The sequence below is a fragment of the Oxyura jamaicensis genome, chromosome Z (genome assembly GCF_011077185.1).
Source record: "Oxyura jamaicensis isolate SHBP4307 breed ruddy duck chromosome Z, BPBGC_Ojam_1.0, whole genome shotgun sequence".
Classification (NCBI taxonomy): domain Eukaryota; kingdom Metazoa; phylum Chordata; class Aves; order Anseriformes; family Anatidae; genus Oxyura; species Oxyura jamaicensis.
Window position 1 is genome coordinate 61,640,489 of NC_048926.1, and position 18,643 is coordinate 61,659,131.

General features: G+C 40.5%; 1 protein-coding gene across 2 annotated transcripts in view; it reads right to left on the reverse strand.

Annotated features, from left to right (window-relative positions):
* The window catches only part of MCC (MCC regulator of WNT signaling pathway), a 171,516-nt gene that overhangs the window by 96,992 nt on the left and 55,881 nt on the right, over positions 1-18,643 (reverse strand). The gene's annotated exons all lie outside the window — the stretch shown is intronic.

Consider the following 18,643-nt stretch of genomic DNA (forward strand, 5'->3'; position numbering starts at 1 on the left):
CCCGCTCGGCCTCGTCCCGCCGCGGCCCCTCGGCGGCTGCCCGCGGGCCGCGGCTGCCCCGCCGAGAGCCCGTGGCGGTACCTGCCGCCCGCCGACACCGCCTGCGGCCCGGCGCTGCCTGCTGCCGAGAATTCCCGTTTTCCTGTTTCTGCGCGAGGGCTTCTTATCCGCACGGACAGGAAACCTTGCGGTAACCGGCCTCCTCCCTTCTCTTCAAAAACACTGATGCTGACTGCCTGGGAAGCGAAAACAAACGCATCCTGAGTTCAAAGGCATTTCTGCATTCCAGTTGCTTCTCTGACGATGCCGTGTTACGGGGCAGCCAGTTTCTTGCCCGCAGCGACGCAGCAGTCTGCACTTCCCACGCCACGCCGCATGCAGGGCCTCAGCATCCCTTTCTGAAGAGCCATGCCCTTACCTTAACGCGCTGCTTGCTCGTCCCGTCAGCAGCGAACCGGGCATCTTGTGCCTGGCAAACTCTGCAACTGTTGAATCAGTCCCGGTTAATGAACATCAGCTCCTTTCACACCCTCAGTGCCTGCAGCTTCTGCCTTCCCTCCCTCCAGCACAACTGAGTCACCCTCCCTGCTCTCCGGCAGCACGCGGTGATCCTATGACAGCCGTACGACAGCCGGACATCTCCATCGAGACCCATCTCATTCCAGTAAGAGCTTTCGGGGCGACCCACACCACAGATTACATCTCAGTAGTACTTGGCAGACCTTCTCTGGAGGCTGGAGTGTTCCCTTTGCACTTCCAGCCTGGCAAAAGGCTTACTTTCAGGTACTCACATTTGCAGTAAATTCCCAAGACCCTAACCTACAATAATAAACATGCACGTATAACACAGGACGAAGCAGTCTACAGCTCACAAAAGTCACAGGTTATGAACAGGTTATAAGTGTATATCCATCTATTTTCACAGTACTAAATAGCACTTTGACAAAATAATACTATGTTATTTAATAAAGCAAATTCAATCATATGATTGTATCAACCAAGGGGCATCCAACACACGCTAAGAAGTGCAAAAGCACACAGGAAGATGTTTTTTTTTCTGTAAAGTATTTTGAGCTCTTAAAAAATTAAACCTACTAATAAATATCATTAATCACTAATTAAAAAAAAGAAAACGTGACAAATACAGGATGTATGCTGATACCAAAGCTCAGCAGAAGACTGATAAAACATAATTATCAATACTCAGCCCATAAATGCAATCACTCTAAAATCTATTGCAAATAAAATTCTGTGTTCCAGACCCTAACAACAAGACTGTCTTCAGGACGTTGCAATGTAGACTGTTGTGTTACCATCCGCACATTATGCTTTCTGTTAGAAAATGCACACGCTATTTGTTGCTTCTGTCTGCAACCCTTCCTACAAAGGCAAGTATCTCCTGGTCAGACTAACATTTTTGTCTCTTTCCCTATGGATTAGTACAAAACCTTTCTTCTTTTTAAGTGCTTTCTTATGGAAGGAAGCCACTCTAGAAAAGTCAATCATTTACAAGAGAATGCCCATCTCTTGCACAGATCCTCTTAGAAAAACTGTGTTACTTGGCAACACTTGGCTAGATGATAAAATTGATTAAGTTTGGTTTGCAGATGAATGACAAATTTCAGTTCTGAGCTGCTTTACTCACAACTGTATTCCCTAAGTACATACACTTAACGGCTATGGAGTTAAACCCGGGAATGTATGAATACTTTTGTGTAGATACAAGTTCCTTCTATAAGCAAGTAAACTGTGAATTAGATTGAATACTGTAAAGAAAATTAAATTCAGTTCATTAGTTTAGGACTTGAAGCACATTAAAAAATGAATTATTTGACAACACTCTCACAAAAAAATGAGCTTCCGTGGACATACTGTTTTCAGAGCTCTTGCCCTCAGCTCCCCAGAGAATGGAAACCACAGGTTTAACTCCAAGTCACCATCTCCGTATACATTCTGCAACAGTCCTGCCTTGCAAGACTGTGGCATTATATTATTATTATTATGATTACTTCTAACACATACAATGTTATCCGCATAGTCCTTCTGCTGTTCTGCCATGGCAATATTAAGGGCACAGATATCTCCGCATAATTTTGCTGTAATTGCTCTGTTCGAGGCTATTTCAGACTCTGCTTCTGCCTCGAGTGCCATACCCACTGCTGAGCTGTGCACTTGTGGTTCACGTGAAGCTGTGCTTCCCATTCCATTCCTCGTAATGGATAACAGCATGCATCTCTAACCCCAGGGAGCTGCTCCGGGCTCATCAGCAAATTGTGATGTTTTTTCAAAGAAAGGCGGTTTAGATGATGTGCAAGTTCTCAGAATTTATTTACTTCAGACACTTACATGCTCAAAATACTCTTTTTTTTTTTTTTTTTTTTTTTTTTTTGCCTTTTGTGTTAAATAACAAACTGACTGAAAACAGCTGAACAAAGTTGCTTAAATTGCTTCCTGGTTACTCAAGTGAAAAACTCTGATATCCTCATATTTAAATGTACCCTCAAAGACTCAAGGTTCTGATCAGCATCTTGACATCATCAAAGCACTTTAATAAAACTGCTTTTAAAGAATTAGACCAGAGTTGGGTGCTTCTGGTAGTAGCCTATGCCAAGAAGCAAGAAGAAGCAAGCAGCTTCCTTACTATTAGAAAGAGCTTGTGAAGGAAAATGGTAAAAACCTCACATTTATAGCACAACATAACAGCAAAAGTGAACGAGCACACAAGTGTTGGGGTTATGGCAGACGAGGCTCTGAAGCACTGACAGTTGGAAAATACTTGATAGAAGACACAGCCAGGCATCCTGCCAACCAGTAATGATAACCCTAAAAGCTGTGAGTAGCTATAACCACCTCCACACTCACCCAAAATGTATCTGTTTACAGCTAACAAATATGTAAAATACTAATGCCAGAGTAATCCCTGGGCATCCTGCAGAAATGGCAACCTCAAAAATAAATTATGTAGCTATTTATTTATTTTTTATTATTTTCAGACTTTAAAACTTCTCCCTGTTCTTCTAAAGGCAAACTGGATTTAAAGACTGTTTTTTTTTTTTTTTTTTTTAATCATTACTTTTTAAATCTGTATTTTTGTTTCAGAGAAACTAAGTCAATATGCAGCCAAACCACAGCAAATACCCATCCAAAACATATAAGCAAAAAAAAGTGAGGGGTGTCAGAGAAAAATACAACATAAGCAACAGCTCAACAGCTCTATACACAGTTTTTCCTTTGGATAAGCTGCAACATATTCCTCAGACAATAATAAAAAAGATGTGGTGTCGTACCAAAAGCCTGTGTTATGCCGGGTGCTCTGATACATTACAATACCTAGCAGCTTCATCTGACCTATTTATGTTCCCGCTTTTAAAGGCATAGCTGATTCCAGAGAAGGGCTATGCAGACCATCTGTCGGAAAGACATTTAAAATGTTTGGAACATATCAAAGATAACAATGAGTTCAGTATTTATACATTTTTCCATTAAAAATAAGCCTCCTCAGTAACTTTCTAATGACCTCTGTTGAGTAAAATTTATATACCGTCTCAAACAAAGTATTTGTTTGACTGAGGAAAACACTCAGACCTATCATCCTATCCCAGACCCTGCAAAGAAAGGAGAGAAATCTACAGTACAGTTGTCAGCATACTAACTAATATTACACGACAATCACTCTACCCATATCTACTTTACCTGCTTTTGTGAATCTACTTGAATTGCATCAAATAAAAGTAAGTACCTTAAGACAGATAAATTGAGTCAGGGCACTAAGAGCTTGGAGTGGTGCTGACTCAGACCTTATTAAAATGTGGGCAGTGCTCTGACACGCATTCCAATCCTGTCCTGCTTTGAAATTCACGCCTTCCCGTCCCTTCCTCACAAAGCAATGTGCTTGGCAAAACAACTATTTCCAGGAAGCAGTGAACTCAAGGCGCGGAGAGCCTCACATCTCACAAATACAGCAGACAGCATTGCATTAACACTAACCAGGCACACTAAATATGACCAATAGATTCTATCTGCAGAACTAAAAATTAATTCATATTCACGTGGGCTAAAAAACAAAAACAAAAACAAAAACAAATCAACTTCTTCAATAATTATTGTCTTCCTTTGTATTTTTACATACCTACATTTAATTAATAGCTTCTATATATTCCATGCATACAAACTGTCTGAAACCTAGTCTTTTAACTTTCTCTCACTAATTCTCATACAAACAAGGTTAGTATTCCGCTACTCGGCCCTTCAGATTTAGCCTAAAGTTGCACGCTCAGCAAAATCCATGCCCGTAACCAGCGCATATGAAAACAAAGGGAGAGCTGAGGATTTACCGGCACAAGTGTAGGGCTGCTTACACGCATCTCTACCACAAAAAAAAGGCATTATTTTCAAGGATTCCATATACACGTGATTGAACCAAAAGATGTTTGGCCAATTCTGACCTGTACTCTGAACGCCCAATGATGGAGACAGACTAAATGTTAATTTGAACTCGGCCAATGTTATACAAAATGCTTTCAAGCAGCAAAGGTTTACTGGAAGTTGGCCAATCTGTTTTGTCACCAGTTTCCTGTTACTTTAGCTTTATGCCCATCAATCAAGCATGCATGATAAGTTGGGCATGTAGGATTTTTATTTTTCTCTTTCTCCTTTTCTTTTGAAGGGGCTGAGGGGACACGTAAGAAAGTAACTCTGCCCATGGATAAAGCTCATGCCATTGAGCATCAGTGTCAACTCCTCATCTACGTGAAAAGAGCTTCTACTACGTAAACGCAGATGTCAAACACTCATACAAAGTCCCAAAGAAGTGCAAACTCTGAAAAGCTTTAAGTGGAAGCAAATATTGTGCACCCCATTCCCAAGCCCTATCCATGCATAATTACTTAAACTGGTTCTACATCTTGTTCAGACAATGGGTGAAGACAAGTTAAAAGCATTATCCATCCTGAAATGGCAGTTCAAAAACCTGATCAATGTCTAAGCAAGCCATTTGCTGCGTAGTTCATTCTTCTACAAAACACATGCAAATGGCATAAACAGAACAGAGACGCTTCTCCTGCAAATTGATCAGAAACTTGGATTGCTGACATTTTTGTGGATCAGAGACAAAACGTTTAAGTTCAAGGAAGCAATATTTTCCTTTCTTAACAAATTCCTAGTAACAATAAATGGAATGATATTGACATGTTCTAATAAAATATCACCATTTTTAAGTAATTACACAGAATTAGCTGCATTATATATATACTAAGGTATCTAGTTAAATGTGTGTGACAGATCTCAATACATTCCTATTCCAGGATCTATGGGCAAAATTCTGCCATTATATACTCTCAGCAAAGCCTCTCTGTGACTGATATACTCTCAGTGCATTACCTGGAAAAAAAGGTCTGAAGTAAGGCTTAAGGTGGAAGTGAAAACCAGAGAAATCTAGCAACTGATGCAGTATGCTGTGTCTTACAATTCTGTGCATAGATTTACGATTACAATCCAAATCTGGTTTAAATCGAGTGTGTCTTTCCACTACACCTGTTTCTCAACCTAAGTGAAGCACAACCTCAGTTTACAACAGGTTCAACTGATTTAGCTTAAGTTAGTCAAGAACAGCTGAATTTGTAATTCAGAATTTTCAATCTCCCCCCCCCCCCCTCCCTCCCCCTTGCCCCCCTCCCCCTTAAAAACTATATACTTGCATGTCATGGAGCTAAGTTTCATTTTGCTTGCCACACTGACCTGTGTGAAAGCTCTTTATGCCCTGGAAAACAGGCAGCTCTACTGTACTGTGAGCCACTCAAGGATTCAAGCTGATTTGGGTGTGCCAGTGATAAACAAGTATGGACAGTGATTGCATGGAACAACTGGTTGCTTTAGAGTCACAGAATTTAAAACCAGAAGAAATTGTGATGATCTAATCTGACCTCCTGCATAACACAAGCTATGTAACCCCACCTAGCAATTAGTTGCCTTTGTGACAAGTTTGATACGGTAACTCATCAACACTGGTTTTGCCAGATCCATTTTGAAACGTTCACCTGCAATGCTAATTCAAAGCATGCTGCATCAGGTCGGCTCTGCACCTCCCAAGCACACTTCTCAGAGCATGGAGCGACATCCTCTTCCAGATCCAGACATTATTGCCACATACCCTACCAGCCCACAGCTGTGCTGACAGAGCAGCCCCTTGTTAAATCAGTGCAGTCGAATTAGCTCCCTCTCAAGCAGAGCAGATGTCTGTCTGGTGCCCCGTGAAGTGCAGGTACCCAGTGTAACACCTGGGCATTAGCAGGGTGTTGCAGGACAGGATAATGGCAATAGCCGCAGCTGTGATGCCAGCAGCTCTCTCTCCCTGCATCAGGGAGGACAATGGGTGCTGCTCCGCAGTCGGATTTGTACCCTGTGTCACCATTACACCCCATGGGTGATCCAAAGCAGCTCTCCAGCATGGCTGCTGTGGGTTTCCAGCTGCTTTCTCAGGTCAAGGTGTTCAAGGCTCTAACACCTAAGTGAAATAACCTGAGACCAACATTCATTCAACTTCTGATTGTTTTTGACATAAGCAAATAAATTATTCAGATATACTAGCAGACACCTACCTTTTCAACACAAACATTTTAGCAAGACTTATGTTGCAGATCTGTTTTGTAAGTATAAACATATTGTTTGTGTCACAGAGACAAAACCAATTGGCTTGACAAGAACAAATTATTTCAAATGCTCATGTTCTTCATCAAATTAGGTTCTGTATATACCTAATCTCTACCCACAAGTACTGACATAATGAGAAAATTTATCCCAGAAATATATTAGCTTTCTGGCTGCAACCTACACACGTATTCTGTTCATGATGCTCCCCTTCCGTGTTTATCATAAATCAAAACCAAAGAAAGTAACCGAAGTGGTCTGCCTCAGAAATCCACCTTCAAGTTAACTCTCTCCTGCCCTTTCAGGTGTAGCAGTAATCAGCAGATCAAGCATCAGATGAAGTTTCTGCGTACTGTACCTGCCTGCCTCATCACTTCATGCAATAAAAACTGTCTGGAAGAACAGCAAAAAATTGCTTGGAAAGTGAAGTCCAAAGAACTGCAGTGTGATTGGAGCTGGAAAACCTACAATGATGCAACTGCATCTTCTAACTCTGTGCATCGTTTTCTCTCTGCATCCTCAGGTGACAACATCTTAACGTAGTTGTTAAAGAGAAGTTTTTTTTTTTCTGATTTCTTTCTTCTGGTGCTATATGAACTAACGAGGTAGCTGTATGCAATTCTGCTTCATCTATCACTACCACCACCGCCCGTCAAGTTTTAAAACCAAAAGTGCTTCTGCAAGATATGGAACAAAGCCACAATCTGCCTTTTACATTCCAAGTTTTCTTTCTGAGTTACACAGATGGTCTAGATAATTAACACAGATACCAAAACAAAGATAAAATCCTTAACTAAACACAAGGGCTTTTTCCTACTTTGCTGATGTTCAGATATGTTTTTTGGCAGCTTCCAACATGATACCCATCATGCTGAAGGACAGAGCACTTCAGGTCTCTGTAGTCTGTATTCTAGTGACCATTCTGCCTAACCCCTGTTCAGCACTGGACTCAGCCTATTGTACTTTTTGAAGACCATTTTCAGCATTTATCAGAGACATCATCAGTTCGCAAGTGTATAAACTGATGACAACGGCTGTGTTTGTTCTTTTATAAATACAGTAATCTTTTTGTAAACAAGAGTTAACATAACACTTTTTACTCAGAAATACTATTTTCATGCTTATAATTTTTATTTTAAAATACACATAGAGAGAGCACATGAGAGAGCACATAATCCTTAAGCAAACCAGGATGTGGTTTTTTTGGGCCAACAGGCAATATGGTTTGAGGGAGGAGTTTCCAGCAGAACGCTGTTATCACAGGTCACTGACTTAATTGCAAAAAGTCGTCCAAGTATTCTTACAGCTTCTCAATTGTTTTTTAATCCTATTAAGTTGCACCAACTCCAGACTTTCATGATATCACACTGTTTCCCACATTTCAGATGGGAAAACAGTTTTAAATAGATGAATGATTGAAAAACAAGGCTGTGTGAATGTCCGTATTGCCATCTTAACCACAAAAAGGATGTATTTCGGAGTTCAGAAATCTTGGCATATGAGCTTTTTCACAGATGATGGCGATGAAGGCTTCAGTCACCATGGGATAAACCAGGTAAGGTGGATGACTGCAGGGAATTACTTCAGGTCTTGTGAGAAAACAGCCTTGTCTCCCCTCCATTAGGAATTTATAATGAAACACAAAAGTACATCCTGTCATACCGAAAACTGGGGCTGTCTGCTTTCTGTGCAGTGGAAGGAGGGCAGGAGGCTGGGCTCCCGGCTCTGACTCACGCTGCCAGGAAGAGCCAGGTGGTGCAGCTGAAGCAGCTCTTTCCTGGCATGACCTCTCCAGGTACCTCAGGAATACATACCTGCCTGCTCCTCAGCCACCACCGCTGCCTATGAATCATTCCCAGCTTCTGGCTCTACCAACACACAGCCATGCAAATGAGGCGGCTGAGGAGCCCCCGCTCACGTCCAGCTGAGCCAGGTCTCCTACAGACAGCAGCAGCCTCAGTAGTGGATGGACAGCCTCAGATGCAAAAACTAGCTCTGCCTGACAGCGCGACCGAGAGCTTAAAACAATCTCTTATAAATGCTTTCAACTTGCAAACCAAGAAGCTGGCATATTCTACATGTAGACATATATCCACTGTACGCATATCTACGAAGAGCGTATCACATGGTCTACTCAGGTGTAAGGCATTAAGATGGTAATTGAGTAAATTCATCTCAGATAACAACCTTACATCTTTGGAAAGTAAATGATTTTTCTAAAGCTCTTTGACATAATTAACCCCTATTGCTCTTTCTTTCCATTGCTAAATAGTTCTCAGTTACACCATTCCCAGCAGTGCCTGGTATAATCTTTATTAATGGTGTAAGCAGCTCCCTAGATTAACATGCAACCATGTTAATGTTTCATCATAACATTAGCTCTTTGAAAAAGAAAATCACAGCATGGCTGAGGCTGGCGGGGACCTCTGGGGTCACTGCTCCAACCCCTGCTCAGGCAGGGCCACACAGAGCAGGGTGCCCTGCACCACATCCAGGGGCTTTTGGAGGTCCCCAAAATGAGACCCCACAGCCTCTGGGCAGCCTGTGCCAGTGCTTGGATACCTGCACAGCAAAGCAGCGCTCCTGGTGTTCAGAGGGAGCCTCCTGTGCCCAGTTCGTTCCAAAGCTGTTATCACAGAATCACAGAATAGTCTAGGTTGGAAGAGACCTCCAAGATCACCAAGTCCAACCTCTGACCTAACGCTAACAAATCTTCCACTAAACCATATCCCTAAGCTCTACGAAGAACATTAGGGTGATTCAGTATGATCTCCAGTGAACTATGGACATGCAATGTTACAAAGCTGTGTTTCAGTGATACCACAGCTTCCTACAACTCAAGCAATTAAAATTAAAAACTCAGAAGTTGATAACTGGTTTCTCGTTAGAGGCTTTTGGCTATCACCTTACCTTACAGCAGATATAGAAGTCATTTTTCATTGTTTTTAACCTTCGTAGTTAAAAAAAAAAAAAAAAAACAACATACCAATCTGTCTTTTTGTTCTAACAAAAGTTAACAGCAAAGTCCAACCCACACCCCATTTTTCACCTGCATCTGTTGAGTCAAAGCACAGATATGGTCTATTCCTCAAGGAGTGGGAACTGAAAACATTTTATTAAACCAGAAAATGTCTGTAGAATGAAAAACTAAAGCAAACAAATCACATGTTAAAACAAGAAAAAATATCTGTAAGTGTAAAATAAAATAAGGAGAAAATGTTAGGAAAATCTTTTTAAAATGTTTCTGTGAAAATAATTGAATGAATGCAAAGAATATGCTAATTTGAGGGTGAAGCTAATAAATGGTACCTAACCCAGGTATGCAAAGACATTGGAGAGCTAAAAATAAAACAAAGATGGACATCAGGAACAATCCAGGATCTTCACAAGAAAAATAATGTAACAAACTATAAAAAGCATGAAAAAAAGTGATGGCTGAGGCATGGAATAAAGCCAAGGTTTTTAAAATACTGACTGTTAAGGAAAAGAAAATTGAGGACTGAGTCTTCCTTGTCTCACAATGCAAAAATAAAGTTGTAACACTGGAAATGATCAGATGCCAGCTTCAACAAAAACAAATAGCAACCCTCACACAATGTGCCATCAAGCTTTGGGACAGCTGCCCTGAAATGCTGTTGATCTTGGAAGTTTAAATGAATTCAAAGAATTTATGGTTGTACTAATGCATGAAAAATCCTTCCAGAACTATCAAGCAGATCTGCCCACCCCCAGAACAGCTGTAGCTCAGAAAGCCTCCTAATGAACATGGCTGGCAGGGGGTAGCAGCATCTTAAGGTGCCCCACTTTTGGACAAGCACTTGTTTTCAGCCACCATCTAAAATCAGGTAGTGGCATAGTTGGCTTTCTGGTCTGATGTAGTCTGACGGCCCTTCAGTGTGGGTTAAGTAATCGCCTTTTCATTTATCAATTTACATTTCAACAATCCCCAAAAGCTCATTTTTCTATCCAAAGATTTTCCATGTCAGCATCCCTCTGCTCGATCCCACTCTCACAAGGATGTTTCCGGACCCTCACTTTGGGCTGATTCAGCCCAGATGGAAGCAGTGCGTTACGGACACACGAGCATAAGCCTCCAGCAGCAGAACTGCCACCAGCGAAACCATTTCTCCTCTCAGAGAGGGAAGTGCCAGCCCCTCTCCTACTTTCTGCCTAGGGCATTCCACCTCCTCACACATGCCAAATTGCTTGGCTTGTATGCCAGCTTGCTTGGCTGCCTGAGTGGGCAAGAACAATTTCTTTCACCCCACTTCCCCTCAAATTAAGTGCTGCTTGTTTTCAATAAGATAAACAAACTCCAGGGGGATATTGACTGAAAAGGAAAAAAATCTGCAAGAGCACAAAGAGGAAGAGGAAGAGAAGAAGAAAACAGAAGAAAAGCCCTTCAGGAGTTCGAGGCCGAGGAACTGGAATGCAGCTTGAACACTACAGCAGAAGAAGCAGGTGATGAGATCAATCAGCAAAGTGAAAAGGAGTACTTAAAGCATTCACACCAAGGTTTTACCAAGGTATCACTAGGATTTAGATGGGTAAACAGCACAGAGGTTCAGCAGTGAACACTAAAGGGATGAGAAAGAAAAGTAGTTTTATATAGAGAATTTTCTTCTTAGAGAATGCAATCTACAGCTGGTAGCAGACACAGCAAAGCACGGAGGAAAAGATCCGGATTTCTGAGGAGTTCAAAAATCCTTGAAGCTGGGAACACATCATCATGCAGGTTTCATATATCAAGTCAGCCAGGAATGCAGTGTGTGAAGGGAGAAGGGACAGCTTGGTTTTAAAAATACGTGCTTGGGAGAGAGCAGAGAATCTTATGGAAGAAAAAAGAAAAAGAAAAAAGAAAAAAGGAGAGATGCGCACAAGAGCTATTTCCGTTCAGCTGCAGTCTCAACTACCAATTCAGTGACAATATCAAATGAAACCACCTGGTGAACATTACAGGGGAGGGAGATTTGTGCCTACAGAAGGAAAATTTCACTGGAGTGCCAAGAATGGTGCAGCTTCTTGCCACAGCCAGGATAAGAGCCAGGGCTGCAAGGGAGAATCTAATCCACAGAGATAACGAACAGATTCTGCACGGGGCTTTTTCCAGAGCAGCTCAGCAGCGCAAACACAGATAAAAGACCTGTTAATAGGTGTGGAAGGGATAGTTTTACACCTTTCTCAAATTCCCTGAAGTTCCAATTAATGAACCAGGCCCCTGAAACCACCACAGCTGCTATCGGGAACATTTTAGTTACTCTAAGTCATTCCTTGACAAGATTAGTACTGTTAGTAGTCCTGGAAAACAGTGCTGAAATGTGAGACGTGATTAGCACAGACTGTGTCAGGAAGACCAGCAAGCTATCCAACAGCCCTGTGAATCCCCTCAAAATTCAGCCCCGAGTGGATTAACTGAGATTGAGTGGATTAATCTCAATTCCATTACACACACCAGACCGAGGTGATTTCTGTTTACCAAAAAAGAAAGTATTAGGTTTTCTTCATGTGTTTGGCACTCTGTGTCAGCAGAAGTTTAACCACCACGCAAACACCGTGTCACTGGAAGAGCTGCCAGCCTGTGACAGCGGCAGTGCTCGCTAATGCCAAACAGCAGCACCGAAGTGAGAATAAGAAAGATGATATCAATGAGATAAATGATCCAAGGCAGACAACAAGCAACCGACTTTTATTCAGAAACGTTTAAAATACAGAGGAGGATTGAACCAGACAGCTGACAGAATCCTCTGTTGGTAAGCAGGTTTTCAAAAAGAAACAAAGAAGTCTGTTTCAAGCCATGTTTCAAAAGGAGGAAATAACTATAGTCCTTAAAGCTCTAGGGGGAAAAAAAAAAAAAAAAAAAAAAAAAGAAAAAAAAGGTGTTTTTTTCTGATGTTCTCAAATGCTAACTCAAGATCACGGACACACTTGTTCATGAGCTTTAATATAATAAGCACTCTAAAAGGATTTTGAGTATCAGATTTTATCATCTGTGGACTGAGATACCAGCAGACAAATGACACATTTGAGCGCATTTCTAAAGAATTTACTTCAAGTGCAACTATCATGATTTTTCCCTTACCAAAGAGAAGAAACACATCACTTTGAGGTTTCTCAGAGTGTTCAGGAGCATGGTGCTTACTCCCTGTGAATACCTAAGCAGAGGGCAATACCGATTAAGAGCGATCTCACCTCAGTGGAGAGAATGCTGAGAGAAAGCTCCTAGAAAGCCATTCTGAAACCACACAGTGCCAGGGCACTGGGTGTGCACACACCCATGCCCAACACCACCTGTCTGGACATACCCAAGTAAATCAAACACAGCTCACAGGAGGTTTTGGTGTGCTCCCCTAGCTCTCCTGACCTTTTCCCACCATTGGAAATTAGCCTCACACAAGGACAATGCACACAGCCTGCTTCTAGCTGCCATTCCTCCCTCAGGAGGCATTTAAATGTGAGCTGGTAGCAAAGCAAGACTCCCGTTCTGGTGGGGGTAACTCACCCAACAGTTCCCCAGGGCCCCTAACACCTCTTCCCATCAGCGCCGAGAGCTACAGTGACCGGGAGGTCTGCATTTCAGGCACTGACACGGAGGGGGCAGTTCACATGTAGATCACAGAACATACTGAGCAACAGAAGAATGATTTTCAGTACTAATTTCTGCCCCTATCCTATCACTGAAACATTCTGTGGAAACAGCACCTATGTGAATTTGACTAAAATTAGGAGAGAGGGTTGGCTGTGCATGTATTTGAAGGGCGTTGCCATGTTTTTGATAGAGATGTTCCTTGTGTTTGCATAGTCTGTATTGTTACGAGACCTACTAGCAGTATACAAAAAAAAAAAAAAAAAAAAAAGACCCAACTAAAACCAGATAAATCATTCAGGTTGGAAAGGAACTCCAAGACCATCTAGTCCAACCCTGAACCCAGCACTAAATCCACCACTAAACCATGCTACTAAGTTCTAAATCTACGTGTTCCTGGAAGACATCCAGGGATGGTGACTCAAAAGAGGATGCCATCAGTATCTTTCCTTTAGTAAATTAAAATCCTAAATCTACCACTCCTCTATAACAACAAAGTGATCTCTGAGGAGTCTCATCTGCATTCATGCACACACACATGGGGTAATTTGTAAGGATTTCCTGTTAGTGTTTAACAGATGCAGTGCTCTGTGTGTGCAATTGGCTATTTTCTAAGATGAGCATATACCCACCTTTCTTTTCCTGGCGAGTCTTTTCCTGGACTTTGAATAGCAAAAGCATTTCACACTGTGTTGAGAGAGTGCAAAGGAAGACTAGTCCCCGTTTTCTTCAGCTGACTTATGTTCTTCTCTCTCTGCTGTTCTAAACCCTCTCTATTTAATCTGTTACTAAAAGATTCACGGCCCACTGGTATGAGCTCGTGCTCCCTGTGCCTTCGCCTTACCAGTTCCATAGTGTAGCAACTGACAGCTTCACTAGTACTTCCTCTACGGTAGGTAACACATTAAATAATGCTTAAATTGCTATTCTATCAGTATGGGAGGTTTGGAAATAAACCTGCTATCTGAGGGACTCTGATCTTTCACTCAGCCTCTACCCAGGAAATACAACTTTCAGATGTTATTCCTGCAAAGGAGAATGAACACTCAAAAACTGGTGTGGTGAGCTCCAGTGCGACATCAGCCCCTTTGCAAAGCTGCTTTTTCTCCTCTACGTTGCAAATTTAAGAAATAATAACTGGTCTTCAGCTGTCACTATCACAGCAAAAAGTGCAAAACGTGATGGGAATGTGATGAAGAGGCAAATTTGGAGACAGACAAGATCAAGTTTTCAAGATATGAACAACTGATCTCTGACAGGAAGCAGCTTAGGTGCTAGTGACAGTAGTAGTTGTAGAGCGTGAATCATTAACTCCTGCATCGCTTATTTAATTGGGGATGATAAGCGGTCTTCCTGGTACACTTGGGATGGCAGTTGACCAGGGCAGCAGAAAGCAAGCAGTATCAGACAACGACTTTTATTTTTATTCTCCTTTTGAAATGGGAAGGAGTCCATTTCTGTTTTTGCAAACTTTTTTTTTTTCCATTTCCATTTCTGTTTTTGCAAACTGAAACGGATGGAGCATAAAGGGATCCAAGGGAGCACACTTACTCATTCTGCTTAAGAACATTCTCTTTTCATAGATGTTTATTTTAGAAAGCTTATTCTGTGGGTCTCATTTAGAAGCGTATCAATGCCTTATTCTGTTCTTGTGTTACTGATAAGCAATATTGTTCTGGTGAGTGTATGGAAGATCATGCCCTCAAAAGAATGGCCTGCATAGCTTGCTTCACTTCCAGTCTGAAGAATCCTACTCAATTTTAAATAATTTCTGAATCAATTTTCTCATGAGAGCCAAAAGAGGAAGAAAATACAACAATGGTAACAGAAACATATGTATACAGACTACAAATATTAAGCGACAACAGAAGGATTCTCAAAAAAAAAACATAAAACACATTTTTAATCCAAAAGCATACGTTTTCCTTCATAAACCCTGCTTCCCTTAGAGACGGTTGCTGTTTGCTTTATAATCCTTTAGATTTTACATGCACAATTTTTATAGGCAAAGAGACTGCATTGAGCAGAAAATAGTCTAGCCAGCAGTCCCCTGAAATCCCCCATCCAAAGAAAAGGCATCAGCCTAGCAACTGCTAGCACTCACAAAGGTCAGGGGAGCCAGTCACCTCTTCCTTCCTGGGAGACAGTGGTTTGGCTGGGTCTTCTAACCATGGGGGATTTCAAGCATTCAGCCTGACTGTGGTCTGAGGGACTATGGGGAACTGACAACTAAGCAGGCTGACTTTTTTTTCCATTGCCTATGCCGTTTGTCAGCAGTGACACACAGAACTAAATGCCATAGGGTTCCACAGTATCTCCATGTTATGAGAAATAAGTTAGAAAATAAAAGGTTTGCTTTCTACGCTGTGCAAATTTGTATTAGATGCATCCATCTGGATGTATTCAGGATATGAAAGTGTCCATCAGTAAAGTATTTCCTCTTTTAGAATTCAGTTCTAATATTGGCTTATTTCCGACCTTATTTTCTGACACTTTAAGAAACAAAAAATAGATCTGCCCATGTTTATACTTAAACTATGTGCTACAATCAAGGCCAGCACTCTTTTTCTAATTATAAGAGATGAAGTCTTCCTTCCTACTCTAGTCCAAGACTTCTAAATGTTTTTGTGTAAGCATTACAGAATTCAATTAATCCACTGAAATCTTCCCCTGAACTCCCAAACTCAACCACATCACACACTGTATCTGGTTACAATTCATAAATTACTGGCAAGTGAGAAATGAGAGCTTCATTTACAGGATATGACCTTTTACCTGTTACATTCCTTCTGTGCAGCTAAATCTGTTGCGAAACATCATTTAAGCACTTTTGCTACTTCCTTGTTAGTCTGATCTCCAGAAGGAAATCCTGTTCAAATTCAGGCAAATTTTCTTGACAGCTGTGAAACTTTTAACAGTATAGCACAGTCTATCCTTGCCAACTTGCCAGCAACTCTGAAAGGAATGGCTTGAGAGGTTGTGACTTTGGAGTGGAGTTTTATCAGTAGTCAGGCAGGTCTAAGTATATGTTCTAAATTTGCTTTGAGATTATTTAACCTGTTCAGCATACCTTAAAAATGTTCAGACTACAACTGACTGCAATACAGGTCAACTCTATCTGCACTAATGTTTAGTCTTTTCTGTGATGATCCACTTATTAACTGGTATTATATTTTGCAAAGCTGGTACAAACCTGAAACTTAAAGAGCTGATCTCTTTATTCATGTTCAGTGGCTTAAAAAGCTAGAGTTGTCTGGATGTTTTATATTCACTGTTAAGACCAGAAACCACATGCAATTTTCAGCATCTTGCATTCTTCAGAAGACAAAACCCTTCCTCCTCTTCTGCCACATAAATTACAGAGAAGAAGCTTACTATCTCCTCTAAAACTGACAAAACTTTAAAAGGCATCTAGACTTCAAAAGACAGCCAAACTTCAGCATTCTGCCATATTCTCCTTCACAACAACAAATACTGCACCCAATTATTTGATTACTCTGGCAAATTCCAGATGACTAGAAGAGTTTCAAAATTAGTTCCTAATCTGAGATAAAATTAGCATTGCTTGAATTGCAATAGTGCTAAAACATCCAATCATCCTGTTTCAAACAACACCCTAGTAGCCTTTCTTTACAGTGAGGTTCAATTTTAATATATATATATATACATATATATATATATGAAAAAAAAAAAAAAAAAAAACCACGTTTTTTAGTTGGATCATGTGTCCAACTCCTGCCATCAGGTGCTTTTTTAATTTAGTTGTTCCCTATGTATTCATTAATACTTCTATAATCAACCTACTCAAAAGCATAAAATAGTACGTTTCAGAAAAGCTGGCATGATTTATTTATTTGGGCAAAATCTTTAAGTATCATTTCAGGTTTAATTTGGTAAATTCAGTTGACCCAAACTGTTTTATTCTGCAAAGGCTTTTCATGTACCACTTTCTATAAATAATTTCTGCACTCTGCGCCTTCCAATCAAAGTTAAATATAGCATCTGGAAAACAGGTACTGTACCATGACCGATTTAGAGTGGTCATCAAAGACCAAGGAAGTTAAGACAGCAGCTCCAGTAAAAGCAGTGTTCTGTTTCTCTGGAAATTCCCCAAACCAAAAGATTCCCTTCCTATTTGAATAAAACATTCTTTATTATTTATTAACAGCAGCCAACTATACAACATTTGCAATTTATACAGTACTTTCCACTGAGGCATTAACTTGCTAATTTCCACAGTCTATTTCTATAGGAGTGAAAACTTAAATAAGAGCTAAGCAAGCCACTGTAAAGCCAATTAATCGAGGCAGTGTGCCATACAACCAATTAATGCTATGCTATGATGTCAAAATGAGAGCTTATAATGAAATCAAGAGTTTTACTGGAATTTAATCAGGAATGAAAAAGATTCATTACAGAAGGTCACACACACACAAAAAAAATAATAATCATACAACATTATAATAAATAATAAATAATCATAATAAATAACATAAATAAATAATCATACACCTCTGGACTCTATACAGAACCGAACCCCACCCACACCAGCAACTCATTCCCTGCATGAGAGAATTCAGCTCCTGTGAGTTTCACAGAAGGGATCACAAAAATGAGCAAAGGATGACAATGTAAAATGCAGAAGGGATATGTACCACATGAGAAGAGGAAATCAGTTTTACATTAAAAAGTTGCATAAAATCAAAGATTTTAGAAAGCCCTTCTGAATTACCAGCAACAAAGGTCTTCCAACCACCTCCCCTGCTTAAGTATGTATTGGTAACTTCGATATAACTCAGGCACTCACTGAGCACAACTACCAACTTTTATCTTCACAGCATTTCTTTGCTTTTTGGAATTATTTGAAACTGTACTTGAATGATATCTTCAGTACTTCATTCGTAATAAGGTTTTCATGTAAGTATATTTCCTTTTTTTTTTTTTTTTTTCCCCTTAGAAATCTTTAAAAACATCCAGGCTACATGCATAAAAGATTCTTTATTATTATTATTATTATTATTTTAATCACAGGTTCTCATCAGCACAACTAGCTCCTCTTTAGAGTAAGTATTCCCCAAAATATTTCCCATTATCTATGAAGGTTATCAGATCTTTGACTTCACAGAGGTGGCCTGAAAATACGCTTCACAGTATTTTGTAACTAAGTCCTGTATCCCTGACAATACAGTTTGGCATTTAGTACCAGTAAGGGACATTTCTCTGGAAGCTTTATGCAGCTCATCAAAGATTTTTTTTCATTCTTTCTTCTTCTCTTGGTTTCTCATTACATTTTGTGGACTCCTTTTTCAGACAGGGAAAGCAGTCATTAAGTTAAGCTTTGATGACAGATATACACATAAATACATTCAATATTTGGAGTTTAGAGCCAAGCTTATCTTCCAGCCCATTCCATGA